General features: G+C 37.9%; 1 protein-coding gene across 1 annotated transcript in view; it reads right to left on the reverse strand.

Moving 5' to 3' along the window:
* Window positions 1-12,253: 12,253 nt before the first annotated feature.
* Window positions 12,254-14,210, reverse strand: part of LOC144053970 (uncharacterized) — a 142,067-nt gene continuing 140,110 nt past the window's right edge. The window contains exon 6 of the transcript XR_013294569.1: window positions 12,254-12,356. The gene's annotated coding sequence lies outside the window, so the exon portion shown is untranslated. The remainder of the gene's footprint in view (window positions 12,357-14,210) is intronic.

A 14,210-nucleotide genomic window follows, 5' to 3' on the forward strand; every position in this document is an offset into this window, starting at 1 on the left:
AAAAAAAAAACATTTAGGTCAACTTTAACATGAGATGATTTTTTTTTGTCATGGAAAAAGAATATAACTTGTCCCATTTAAAAATATGAAAATAAAAGATGACTTAAGCCTATTATTATAAATACTGTCATATTTATGGTTAAACCCTTCACACGTAACTTGAGGTTTAAACATGTAAAACACACATACTCACCCACATACAAAAAATAAATAAATAAAATAAAATAAAATAAAAATAAAAAAATAAAAGAGAGCGCAATGATGATGACATGTCAAATTGGTAAAATTACCGAATGAACAATACTGAGCTCTCCAGAAAAAATAAATAGATAAATAAATAAATAAATAAATAAATAAACATGTAAAATTGCATGCAATATGTTCAGGGATAAAAAAAAAAAAAAAAAATACATATATATATATATATATATATATATATATATATATATATATTTTTTTTAAACATGATTTTACTTTTAAAAAGAAGTAGGCTACTTTGTCCCAAGTATCTTAGCCGGACTATTACAGTAAATCATAAACTGGCGTGATAACTTGTAACTTCTAGCTATTCATTAAAATAAAACCTCTTATCAGTCTTGTGGCGGGATAAAAAAAATAAAAAAGGGAATTTGGTGTGGGGGGCCATGTTTCACCTCAGAGTTTAATGAATAAGAAAGAAGTTGCAACAATAGCCCCCGCTGCATTTGAAATCTTAACCCCCCGCGCCCTCATTTGGCGAGCGGGCGTATCTCCCGGCCGCACCCGTCTAATCTGTGGCACGTCCGCGTGACCAGGTGAGACGCGGCGCTAATTCCAGATTGCGCGGAGAGCGGGCGCAGGTAGGTAGAGCGACGCCACGGGAGCCCGCGTGTGACCCCGACAGGGATTGGCGGGCGCGGGTGTTAATTGGATGGGAGTGCGATGGGACGCCGGCGGAACTCCTTCTGGACTTCCGAGACGAGCGCTCATCATTCGACGCGCTTTGGATGCAAACCCAGCAAATTATTTGTCCTCTGATAGTCACGTGATTTCGCTCCCGCCAAGCACATGGATAAAAAGGGGGGAGGGCGGGGTGTAGAAATGATTTACAGGTATTGAACTTGGGTCTAAAAAGGCAGCTAGGAAGAAAATACTTGAGCAAGTTGGAGTTGAAGTCTGCCAACCGGTTTTCCGGTACGGTAACGTAACGTTCCGAATAACTACGGAAGCGCGGAACTGCCGCTGTGGAGTCAACGTTTTTGACTGGTCTATGTCGTTTGAACGTATTGAAAAGTTGTTTGAACGTAATCATAAAGTGGTTCGAACGTCTTGAAAAAGTGTTCTGAACACATTTTTTTAAGTTGAATTCAGCTCATCGACAGTGAAAAGTAAGTAAAGTCAACATTGATTATAGAAAATGCTGAGGTGTGGCCAAAAAATTGATTCACATAAGAATCGAGATTCTCATTTACTACCTATTATTACTATTACCTAAATTGTATTTATTTATTTTATAGTATACAAGCTATAAAACTTATAGCCAGCTACATAAAGCAGCAGTTGTGGTCCACACTCTGTTTTTGTGGGGGAAAAAATGCACTTTCCTTCCATTCAAAACTTAAATTTATTTTATTTTTATTTTTTAAAAAGACTCTTTAATATTTCCATTAGTCATTCTGTCTCACAAAGCACCCTGGAGTAGATTGAGACAATTCTGAATCGAAAATAATTTTGAATCAAAAACCGATTCTCAATGGAATCAGAATCGAATCAAATCGTGAGACAGTCAAAGATTACGACTCGTATTGTTTTTTTGTTGTTTTTTTTCTAAAATTGTTAGTTGCTATCTTCATCTTGTCCACCTGTGAAGTAGCTGTGGGAAAATGCAGCATTTATGTATTTATGTTTTGCTAACACGTTGGAACAACTTTACCAACACATTCAAATGACTTTATCAATACTTTTGAACCACTTTGCATTGAAACAAGTCAAAACGGTTTAGTCCACAGTTCGCAGTTCCACGCATAATACAACCTTATATTAATCTACGTCTTATTTCTTTTCCCAGATGGAAAAAAAGGGACGTCCCAAGTTGGTCGCCGACGGCCATTATTTGAGGAATCATATACGTTTGGCAGTTCTGAGAAAGGATGTAACACGCTTGAAACTTGTTCCGTAGAATGCATCGGATGGAAAAAGTTGAGTCACATCGCCAAATGTTTGGTATTGATAAATGTAATAACTTTTTTTTTTTTTTACTTCAATTCATTCATGAACAAATTAAAAAAGGACATCACAATTCTTTGTTTAATATCCCGCATTTTCCATTTGCCTTTACAATGAAAAAATGGACATTGTCATGCAACAGGCAACGATTATTGCTGCTTTTATTTCAATATGCAACCTTCCTCTTTAACCTTAACCATTGTGTTATATGCAGATTTTTATTTTTTTATACCTTTGTTAAGAGGGCTGCATCCAACTTTCGATAATAAGCCAAAGGATTAAATGAAACTACATGCAAGCCAAATCATTTTTTTTTCTTGGCGCATCCGTAGAAAATCTGTGTAGAAAAGATAATTCTGTTTAACAGATGCATTGTAAAAGAAATTGGCTCCAAAATTGGCTAATTAATGACGATTTGTGGTAATTGATACATTCGTTAACATTTCATAAAGACTTAAACTGTACACTAAACGACTAAGAACTGCAAGACTCGCCTCGTACTTGCCAAATAGTGAGCCTACTGATTTTGTTAACAGTAATCGAGACTAGCCAATTAATTGGGTTAGACCTTATAATAAACAATTGTAAATGGTAAATAAAGTGGTTATTATCACATTTGTAAACAATTTGAGAATGGTGACATCATGATTGCCAAATAGTGAGCCTACTGATTTTGATAGCTATAAATGGGACAAGCGCATGTAAAGTAATTGACACATTTGTTAACGCTTTATAAAGACGTAAAGCTAATTCTTGCCTAATAGTGAGCCAACTGAATTTGCAATATCTTAGAATGGGTTTTTGAAAAAAAAAAAAAAAAAAAATAGAGAGCAATGATGATGACATGTCAAATCGGTAAAATTACCAAATGAACAATACTGAGCTCTCCAGAATAAAAAAAAAAAAATGGGTTTGGGAAGTGCGTATTTGTTAACGCCTCTTAACAATGTTGATCTAAAGCTTGACAAATAGTGAGACATTTTTCCCCTTCAATTTTTCTATGTAAATGACAAATGGGGGGTAGCTTATAAACATTTGATGCAAATAGATATAATTCGTTTTTTTCCCCCCTCTCGCTCTCTCTCTACATTTTCCCACACTTGGGAGCGGGCGTAATAACACTAAATACATAATCTAATATGGTTGGTTATGGTCTGAATGAATGCTCTTTTGGCCGGGTTGTCAGCGCGCTATAGATTTCTCAACAGCCGTGGACGAGGCCGCTGTGAGCTGTCAGATTTGCGGCTGATATCTCTATTAAGCAAAAGGGGGAAATCTATTGTTGTCCGGTGTGGGGGGGGGGGGGGTTCCAAGCGGGCCGACTTTTTAAAAAAACGACAACCACAATGTGCACGTTCAGCTTGATCAGTGCGGGAGGATTTTGGGGTGCGTCGGTGGGGGGTGGGGGGGGTACTACTCTCTTTGTGACACATGCAGCACGGACATAATGAATTATATTATAATTACAAAGCGCAGTCTGTAGAAGTGGACAATATAGATATTTGGCCAGGGGGGGCGGAGTGTGCTGCTCCATAGAGACCGGCCCACTCCAGACTGCATTTCTATTGAGATCAATTTAACTAAGACACATCTCAATATGAATGAATGGGGCTTTGTCTGGGGAATAAAAACATTTGAACAGGGATGCCTCCTCCTTGTCATTCGTTGCGGGGCGAACACGGACGGTTTTTACACGCTGGAAAAACCATTCGAAAATGGATGGATTTTTAAAATGATTCAATATATAAGTGGTCCAAAAACTTGCACGTAAATGTGCAATGCTCATTTAATCCTCCTGTTATGTTATGTTGGAATTGACCTACCTGTTCTAAAGTTAAAAAAATGATGAACTTTGTTAAGTATTGTTTTAAATCAATCTACAAGCTACAACGTAGCTGATGCTAGCTCGACAGTTCAAATAGGATCATTTCATTTACAGCTTGGAAAATCTAGTAGAGTCACTATTTGCCAAGCAAAAGTCTTTATAATGCATTACCAAAGGTATCAATGACTACTTAATACACCATTTACATATGCGTTCTACACTAACACAAATGATAAGTTAGCATTATTCAGTCGTGTTTATTTACCAAACATCTCAATAAAAAATATTATAATTAAATAATTAGCTACTCTCATTAAAGCTTTTGAAAACAGTAGGGCAAGTGCTCTCACTATTTGGCAAGCATGAGGTGATTCAAATTAATAGTAAATGGTGGTAATTTAGTAATAAATAGCTTTGTTGTACAGGATAAAATACAGATGTGCGGCACTTTCCATTTAGTGGGCCCACTTACTGTTGAAAGCAATTAATGATTGTTAATTATGCATTTATTACTCAGTTATTACACTTTTAAAAACAACTGATATTGCATGTAGTAGGATACACTTATTGCTAAGTAGCAGTGATATTTCAGAGCCATCAAGAGAGGCTCGTGTTGCTTTTCTGTCTAGTGCGCCATGCTGAGATTGGGCCAAAAAAGCAATGGGGAGGGGAAAAAAAAAAAACTGGCAAGCGGCTGAGCAGAGGAGGATTTGACGGAAAGGTGACAAAGAGTTCAAACAAAATGAGGCTTGTAGATTAGCAGCGCTCCCCTCGGTGACAGGTGTCATCTCTGGGGGCAGTCTGTCACTCTGCTGCCTGCCACTCTTCATCCACAATGAAGCCAGAGAGGAGAAGGAAGGGGAGGCGTATTCTGCTCTACCTGCCCGTGTCCAACCAAAAAACAGCAGAGGTGGTCAAGCAAAGCAAATGATAAAATAAAAAAAAATAAAAAATAATAATAATAAAAAAATATATATATATATATATTAGGGGTGTGAATTGCCTAGTACCTGGCAATTCGATTTGTATCACGATTCATAGGTCACGATTCGATTCGATACCGATTGATCCCGATACGAATCTCAAAGTTGATTATTGTGATTTTTTTATTTATTTTTACTCAAATTTAAAAAATACTAAACCGTAAACTTGTGCATGTGCACTGTACGATTTGTACGAAAATGTATTCATTTATCTGAAACTTTAGGCTTACAACTGTGAGCGACTTTATTTAACAAGCGATCTGTTGCAATCTGTTTCATGTTTGAACAGCATTGAAATAATAAATTTTAAGGCTTAATGTTCCATTAATATAACATTCCATTAATACTGTATATGCGTTATGTGTGAACCCTAACCCTAAGACGTTTTGTTGAATATTCCCATAAAAAATGTATGTTTAAAAATCGATTCAGCCGCATATTGAATTAAATTGCGCGCTGTAATATCGCAATATATTTTAACACGCCTAATATATATATATATATATATATTAGGGGTGTTAAAATATATTGAATTAAATTGCGCGCTGTAATATCGCAATATATTTTAACACGCCTAATATATATATATATATATATATATATATATATATATATATATATATATATATATATATATTAGGGGTGTTAAAATATATTGAATTAAATTGCGCGCTGTAATATCGCAATATATTTTAACACCCCTAATATATATATATTAGGGGTGTTCAAAATATAAAATATATATATTTTAACACCCCTAATATATATATATATATATATATATATATATATATATATATATATATATATATATATTAGGGGTGTTCAAATATATTGCGATATTACAGCGCACAATTTAAATCGATTAGTAATATATATTATACATATATATATTCTATCCAAGCATTAAATAAACACAGTGTCTACCGGTGAGGGCGGCAAAGGGCACACAGCATAGCAGCAAACATTTTGCCACCAGGGACGGAAAGATCACAAAACAAAGAAGCCAGCCAGACAGAAGCTATTGTTCTTTTGTGAACGGGCCCTGTGAGTTTTTGCCCAGACTATTAACAAGTCTGTGATACAGGAAGGTAAACTAGGAGGCAGCCAGGCTGAGACCTGCCGCTCTCCACAGCCATCTGCTCCACAGATTGCGGCGCGCCATGCCGCTGCCGGACCCTCCAGCGTAGTCCAAGTGGCCGGAGGGTCACCCGCTACTTCTTTGTCTCTTCTCTTATTGATTAAGGTTGGCCAGGTATCATCATCTGGGCAGGGTGACAAACACAAGACGAAGAAAAGGAGCGAACGGCATGAAACATATTCCGATGTTTGGCTTTGACAGATGAAGGATGCCCCCTATTGACTTTGTCAAGAAAGATCGAAACCAGCAAAGAGAGAGAGAGCGAGAGCAGAAATGATGTAGAGGAGCTCGCATTAGAAGGGAAATGGAGCTCCGAAGGCGGACCCGACGAGAAATTCACATTTAAAATATTCATTGCACAGGTTGGTGGAGGGAGGGGAGGTTACATGGAGTAGTTGGCACCATCACCAATGGTGAAACTCATTCTGAATAGCAAAGGGGCTTCTGTCGAATCAGACGTCTAACAGATGAGGTGGTGGGCGCTGCTAGTCCACAACATGTATAACATCCTTTTCACATCAACTACGCTAGGCCACAGATGAGACGTTTAGCGACACTTTTTAGGATTGCGCAAAAATGACGCAGGTAGTCATTAGTAGGAACTGTGTGAAAATGACAAAAGCTACATGGTTGCAATCGGTATTATGCTGAAATTAGAGGAAGTGTGGTTGAGTTAGCATTCCTGCTGGTAAATAAGAGTACACAAAAATAAATAAATAAAAGTAGTTACTAGAGTCACTAGGGCTACACAAAATCTAAATCGGGTTATTATTAAGCTAGTGGGACTACACTAATATTAGCTTGCTCATTAGCGAGTAGGATAACACATACATATAGCTAGATAGCAGGACTATGCTCACACTAAGGTTAGCTTGGCACAATTTGTACAGTTATCAGAATTGCACAAAAACTGGAGTTAGTTACACAAACAGAAAGACTAACTTCAGAACTATGCTAAAACTTGGCCAGCTAGTTAGCAGTGAAATGACAACAATACTACACACAAAAGCTAGTTAAGACAACACAAACTACTTAGGTTTAGCAGGACTAGGCTAAAATCTGGCTAGTTAGATAAGATTACAGAAAAACTGTTCACTAGTTAGTTGGAAGGATTACACAAAAGTAGTAGGAGGACTACACTAACATAACAGTTAGTTAGTTTGAGGTTAATGCAGTTAACAAATTAGAATTACAGAAACAATATATTGGAAGAGTAGGACTACACAAAACCCACAGTAGTGAGGGAGTAGTTAGTTGGTTACTTAGTAGGATTACACAACTCACTTACGCAATAGCTAAATAATAGCAAGATTACCCTAAAACTACATTTAGTCCTCCAACAATGAACAACCTTATAGGTCGTTTTGCCATGCAACAAAATACGACCAATTGTTACGTATGGCAGTTTAGCGACCTCAATCGGCCATGTTAAATAGCGAAAAATTGGTAAAGTGAACCTAGGGGTGGGCGATATATCGATATTAAATCGTTAGAAGAAATGCGTCATTTCTGTGAAATGGTAAATCTATAATTAAAAAATGGTGATATTCTATTTTTGCAAGATCGCCTGCCCCTATGTGAACCATAAGTGGAAATTAACAGGATTCAAACCCGGGTCGTCTGGTTGGAAGACAAACATCTATCTTACTGAGCTAACAGACCTGTTCATATTTTTGTGTATCTTAGTGTTGACATGTTACAGGGTTTTTCCTGGCTCAAATTGGTATCACCCTGACTATGATTTTATGATTAGGGACTAGAAATTACAAATTAAATTAATACAAAGTTATAATTATTTTTTGCCATTTTTTAACTACAATCATAAAAATAAAAAAATCATCCACCAGTACATATTCAATTGTAAATATACTTCAGCGTTGTTGTAAAACAATTATGTTTATTGCATATACTGTGTTTTTATGACTTTGGCGCTAGCTGGAGCGCGCCACATCTACCTCGCAACCAGGAAATGGTCGCGTGCGATGGTTGCTCCATGATCTGTTTCTTCTTTGGTACATTAAAGTTTAAAAAAATTGAATAAAAGAAAGAAAGCCGTTTGTTCTTCGGTTGCTGCTTCAAGTCTTTCCGGTGCACTGCCGTTGATATAGCGCCCCCATAATGGCGCAACACTGCAACTGCGTGTTGAGCGATATCAGTGGCTCTGGCTGAAGGTGGCAAGCAAATTAGGCCACCTCTGAATTAAAACCCTGCATGTATGTAAATTTGTCGTCACTGGGACTAATGGTTAGGGTTAGTATTAGGCTTTCGTTACGTCTTTACATGGGGTGCTAATGGTTGAGGTTAGAAAGAGGCTGAGGTTGTTGTATTTTTGCGCTGTCGCTAAACTACAATACGTAAAACTTGGTCGTAATTTGGCACATTTCAAAACAACCTATGTGGCTGTATTGTGTTGGGGGACTGTTTCAGGTATTGAGTAGGCTTACAAAAAACTTTTGTTAGTAGCAGGATAACGCTGAAACTAGCTAGGCGTTATTGTGACCATTTTTGGGCTTTTTGTTGGTTCTGACCAAGCCATTTCAAAATAAAATACTGCCTACGGGTTATAGGATTACCCCCCAAAAATAGTAAACATGACAAAAATAAAATTGCAGTAAATTTGCTGGTCAGCGAACGGGATTACACAAAATAGGACAAGAATAAACGGAGCAGGAGTCCGCAAAAACTATACTTAAGTTACCGAGTTGGGTAACACAAAAACGACTTGAATTGTATTTCCTTTCAATAAATGTAATAAACTCGGCACTCAGGCACACGAGTGCACACACACACACACACACACACAGGCTCTGTGAACCGAACGTCCGCCGGGGGAAACGGACCACCCCCGGGCACAGTTGTGCCGGAGTGAGTAATGAGGCGGGCTGTTTCCAGCCCGGCTGATGGAGGCGGCCATTAACAGGCACGCTTCGGGGTATCTCCAGGCTGCCCAATGGAAATGAGATCTGAAAGAGCATGTAGAATGTGTTGTCACATCCAAGTGACACTTATTAGCTATATTTCCTCCTCATTGTTGCTGGCACACCACCTCTGGCTAAATCCAATATCTGGCGCACGGTTGCTTTATAGTTGTTAGTCGTTGATTTCTGGAAATATTTGGCATTTTGCAATATTTTGTGACTACTGCTGGCCATTGGGCAGAAGTTCTTGACACGAGTTATTGTTACGAGTGAGCTACAGATACGACACAACTGGACTGAAGTGAATTGTAACACTGGAGCGATTAAGGTGGGCATGTGGGCAAGGAGAGCCACATTGACACTTTTTAGTCATTTATTTAAACGTGGCAAATAGCAGAAAATGAGAACACTCACAAAGAACTGCTGTGGGCCACAACTCACGCCCAGAGGTTCCCACAATGACTAACACAACTTTTGACGTTACTCGCTAGGCCACGCCCCTTAAAGGCACACGTCCAACACACAAATTGACAGCGCATTACATAATTGCAATTTATAAAACAGTTCATTTCTCTAATCTCTCATGTTTTGTTATGTTTTAAACAAAAGAGTGCTATTTTCCTTTATTTTAAAACTACATTTTTTTTTTTATTGATGTTTAGGACAGGGCAAAAGTCCAACACAAAAGATCTATCTGTCATCCATGCATCATCTGCTGCTCTTACAATTAAAAATGACAAGGTACTAAATTACTTTTTCCGGCAAATTCAGTGACTTACGGTTGAATTTCAAATACGACACATTTTTGTTGAATATCCGCTGTAGAATATCCGCCACTGTGTTTCAAAGCCACACATTTCTCATTTAATCTCAGCGCAATCCAGAGAGTGGATTATTTGCACTAGTGCATTCTCTTCATGTCTTTGCGACTGGATATTGGCGGGTGGACGACTACCATCACAGCGCAATTACGTTTCCGTCCACCCACAACAGTGTTGAGCGCATAGAGTATTTTAGCGGCGCGTCCGCCGTATGGCCCGGCTTTAGGAAGGGTGAGTGGCACCTCATTTCACACAGCCTAATGGCTTGACACCGAGAGCACAGTGAGGAGCTTCCCTTCATTTTTGCGCTCTAACTTTGGTGAGACACACGGATTAGGGCTTGATTGAAAGTCACCGTGAGCTGCCTCCGACCACAGCAGCGTTTTAAACTTCTCGTTGACGGCTTCATTTTATTAATGACGCGCGCGTACACAGACAGCAGTCAAATATTCGGCACCACACGAGTCAAAGATGAAGATCAATAGACACAAAGTGTGTTCCAAATAGTTATGCGTGTAGGATTTAATGATATAACATGCTTAAGTTCACACAATTGCTTCATACTCCCGATAGTGATAATGATCTGATGCTGACGTGACAAAATATTGTACCGTATGTAATATTTTATATAATTCAATACCACTTTCTTTCAGACCAATACGAGTACAGGCACTGAATTCTTGAGTAGTCACCGATACCAATACCACTAGTACTTTTGATACCGACAATTTCCCGCAACCCCCCCCCCCCCTCCCAAAACAAAACAAAACAAAACAATGAATGACAGATCATTTTAAAGAAAGACCTATATACCCCAATATTGTATTTTTCCTTAAAATCTAATGAAATTAATGGCAATTTTCTATTCTTCTAATTTCTCATCATAAAACGGTTAAAAGACCGGAATACCACTACCTTGAAATAACGCCATGTATCGGCCCGATAGATACCTGGTACTCGCCCGTCCCTATTCATAATATAAAACTGTTCTCGAAAAATTACGAATTTACTTTAAAAAATATTGAGATTTAGCTAGAAACTATGACTTTATTAAAAAAAATAATAATAATTTCCCCTATAACTTTAGTCTTGAAAATTATATATATATAAACATTTCAAGCAGCTCCATGTTATAACTTCTTATCAAAATCATATTCAACTTTTTGAGAATAACATTATTCTCATAATAATAAGATTTGAAACTCAAATTTACAACTTTTAATTTTTTTAATATTTTTTTTCTCATGTGAAAAATATCACCCTTGTTTCATGAAACGAGATGAATCTTGAAATTTATGGTACCATTTTTTTATAAAAAAAATATGTATTTGGAAAATACACGACTTGCACTATCTATAAAATATATATCTTTAATGTACTGTAGCAAGAGTACGATTTATGTTGGCTATATACAGCTTTGTTTGTATAACTTTGACTTTAATTTTGAAAATATACAGCTTTCTCTTATACACTTTACAAAAAAATATTTGATTATTCACTTAAAATTATGACTCGTACTTCAGTGTTTTTTTCCTTTCTATGTTGTCTCAAAACTCAGCAAGTTTTTATCTTACCTATTTTTTTTACACTGTTATGAAAAATAAATACTGTTGTCATCAAAGTGGTTTTGTTTGATAAAACCCTCATTATTATAAAGACAGTATAAAAGACATTCCTTGAGAAAAACAACATCTACCTAATAATTTAGTGTATTCATGACACACCCACTAATCACCTCAATGGAGTTTTTTTTTTTTTGGTGAATTCAAAGATGAACGCACATTGGGGTGGGGACGGGGGCAAATATATCGCCTGCATGTGACAGACACGGCAGCCCTCCGGCTTAGTCGTCACAAAACCGGCGACCAGCCAGAGCTCGTCAGGTCGCCGTCGCGGCATAATTGTGTTGTGACACCTTGAACCCGCCACTGGTTGTGCGGCGTGCTAATTTTCTGATAGCGTGCCGCGTGGGCTGCTGGAATCACAGCTATGATGGCTGTAATTTGTGCGGCAAGGGGGAAAAAAGGAGGGGGGGGGCATCAACAGGATAAATACAAATTAAAATTGATGCGGGTCTTTGAGTAGTTTGCGTTAGGGGGAGGCTGTGCAGCGAGAGCTTGCTATTTGGTCCCTCCATTACACGGCAGGGCCCCGGAGGCAAAGATGTGCTGCAGCATGTGATCACAGGCTTGATAATAAAAGCTTAGAAAGCACCTGCTTTCATGGGCACCTCTTTGAAAATGCTGCACGGCGACATGTCAAGGCTGTTACCCTCCAGTATTAACACGGCGGAACAACCGTATAAAAGAATCTGCGATTTATCAAACAATGCGTGTGGACTGAGAGTGTATCTGTGTGCGTGTTAGCGTCCCGCGGAGCCAAAAGGGGCGTCCCGCTGGACTCTCGTCTCACCGCGTCCCCACCCGCCAGTTCAAGAGCTCTTCATTACACAATCGGGAATGTCTGAGGGGAGAAAAGAAACAATGATGAGCTCGCCGTGTGCACGTAACCTTTCGGAGGCTTCGGTCGACGGCGACCGAGAGCGCCGCCGGATCAAAACGAAGCAGATGCAAAAACATTTCACTCAACAGGGCACATCATTACAGAATTAATAAGAGTATCATGCCCACTAAACATTTTTTTTTTAAATAGTTTTTTTTACAGTGTGGGAAAGGAGAGCCACATATGCCAGTGCACTTTTCAGCTATTTATTCAATGCCGGGAGAACCATAAAACACAAACACACAAACATCATATGCCATCCTGCCAGGCCCCGCCTCTTAAAGGCAAATGCATGTAAACATACGACAATTTATAGTCCAAAAACAAATTCTAAAGTGGGTTGCAGGTGTATATACTATATACTTTTTCTTAGCACATAAAAAGTTTCAATGAGTCATGACCGAAAAGGAACACAAAGCCCTTTTCAAGACAGATGTGTTAATTTACGAAGCATTTTTAACAATGCCGTCTCACTTGGGCGAAATATCATTTTGTGGATTCGCTACTTGCAGCTGTAATTATGATTACAGTTTACAGCGGCTGTGGCCAAGCCACAAACTCTGTAATTGTGACGGTTCAGCTTTTTGATACTGTTTTAGGAATTTACAGTCAATTGAGTCATGTCACGTTGTGGAAATGTGTAATGCCCTCACATGTGGGAAAGGAGAGTCACTTTTTCTGTTTACTGGATACCACACAAGAAATTTGCCAGTGTTAGATTAACACTGAAAGTCTTAAATGTAACACTAGAAAAGTCTGTCCACACCAATGAGTGTAAATCTGACACTTTTCAAAGTGTTACTTCTTTCACACTTAACTAGTGTTACTCCAACACTGTATACTGTTAAAAATACTACACTAATGTCAGTGTTAAACATTTAACTCAAACTACACTTTAATCTGGTAAATGGTATTTACTGGGGGTTCAGTATTTTGCTCAAGGATACTTTTGAAAGAGTCACACTGGCCTGGGATTGAACCCACGATCTCAGGGTCGGGAGGCGACCACAATTGGATGCATTGCTACTAAAATGTCGACAGCGCGCTGGAAAATGGGAAAGTGTCTCCTTCACCAGAAATGAGGGTGTGGTCAATTTAACACTCAAGGTAGTGCTATTCAGGTTACACCCAACATCCACCCCAACACTCAAGGACTTTAAAAAATGACTTTTTAATCCTAACCGTGTTGACACCGATTAGCAGTGAACAACATGCAAATGATTTGATACATTAGAATTTTTTTATGCTTGCGATTTTTAAAGTTCAAATTCTACATTTTTTGCTCAATTTAAATGAGTTTAACCCTGGAGAACCCAAGAACCCTTTTCTTCTTTGGAAAATGATGAATTATACATTAAATGACTGCTATAAATTCACTGAACACCAGAATATATGTTTTTTCAATTTTAACCCTTTATTTCCTAATTTAGGATTAGGGCGAAATTTGACCCTTTTGGGATTTTAGGGGTATCATTTCGAAAAATCAGAATAACAAAAACTGTCAGTAAACTATTTAGAATTTAAGAAAATAATCATTCAAATACACAGCTACATTGAACAATATAATATTTTTGTTTTATTTGTTGTATTTTAGAACTGGATTTTGAATGTACAAACACACTTTGGCCAATGGAAACAAGAACACAGGGACAAAATCACTGCTGTAAAAAAAAAAAAAAGGTCTTTGTTATTTGAGTAGCAGAATTTATAGGGCCCAAATTTGACCCCGTGGGTTCAAATGTGGAACAGTTCAAACTTTTGATTTAATTACATGGTATTTATATCACAGATTTTCACCTATTAAGGGTGGGTCTG

The sequence above is a fragment of the Vanacampus margaritifer genome, chromosome 6 (assembly GCF_051991255.1).
Source record: "Vanacampus margaritifer isolate UIUO_Vmar chromosome 6, RoL_Vmar_1.0, whole genome shotgun sequence".
Taxonomy (NCBI): Eukaryota; Metazoa; Chordata; class Actinopteri; order Syngnathiformes; family Syngnathidae; genus Vanacampus; species Vanacampus margaritifer.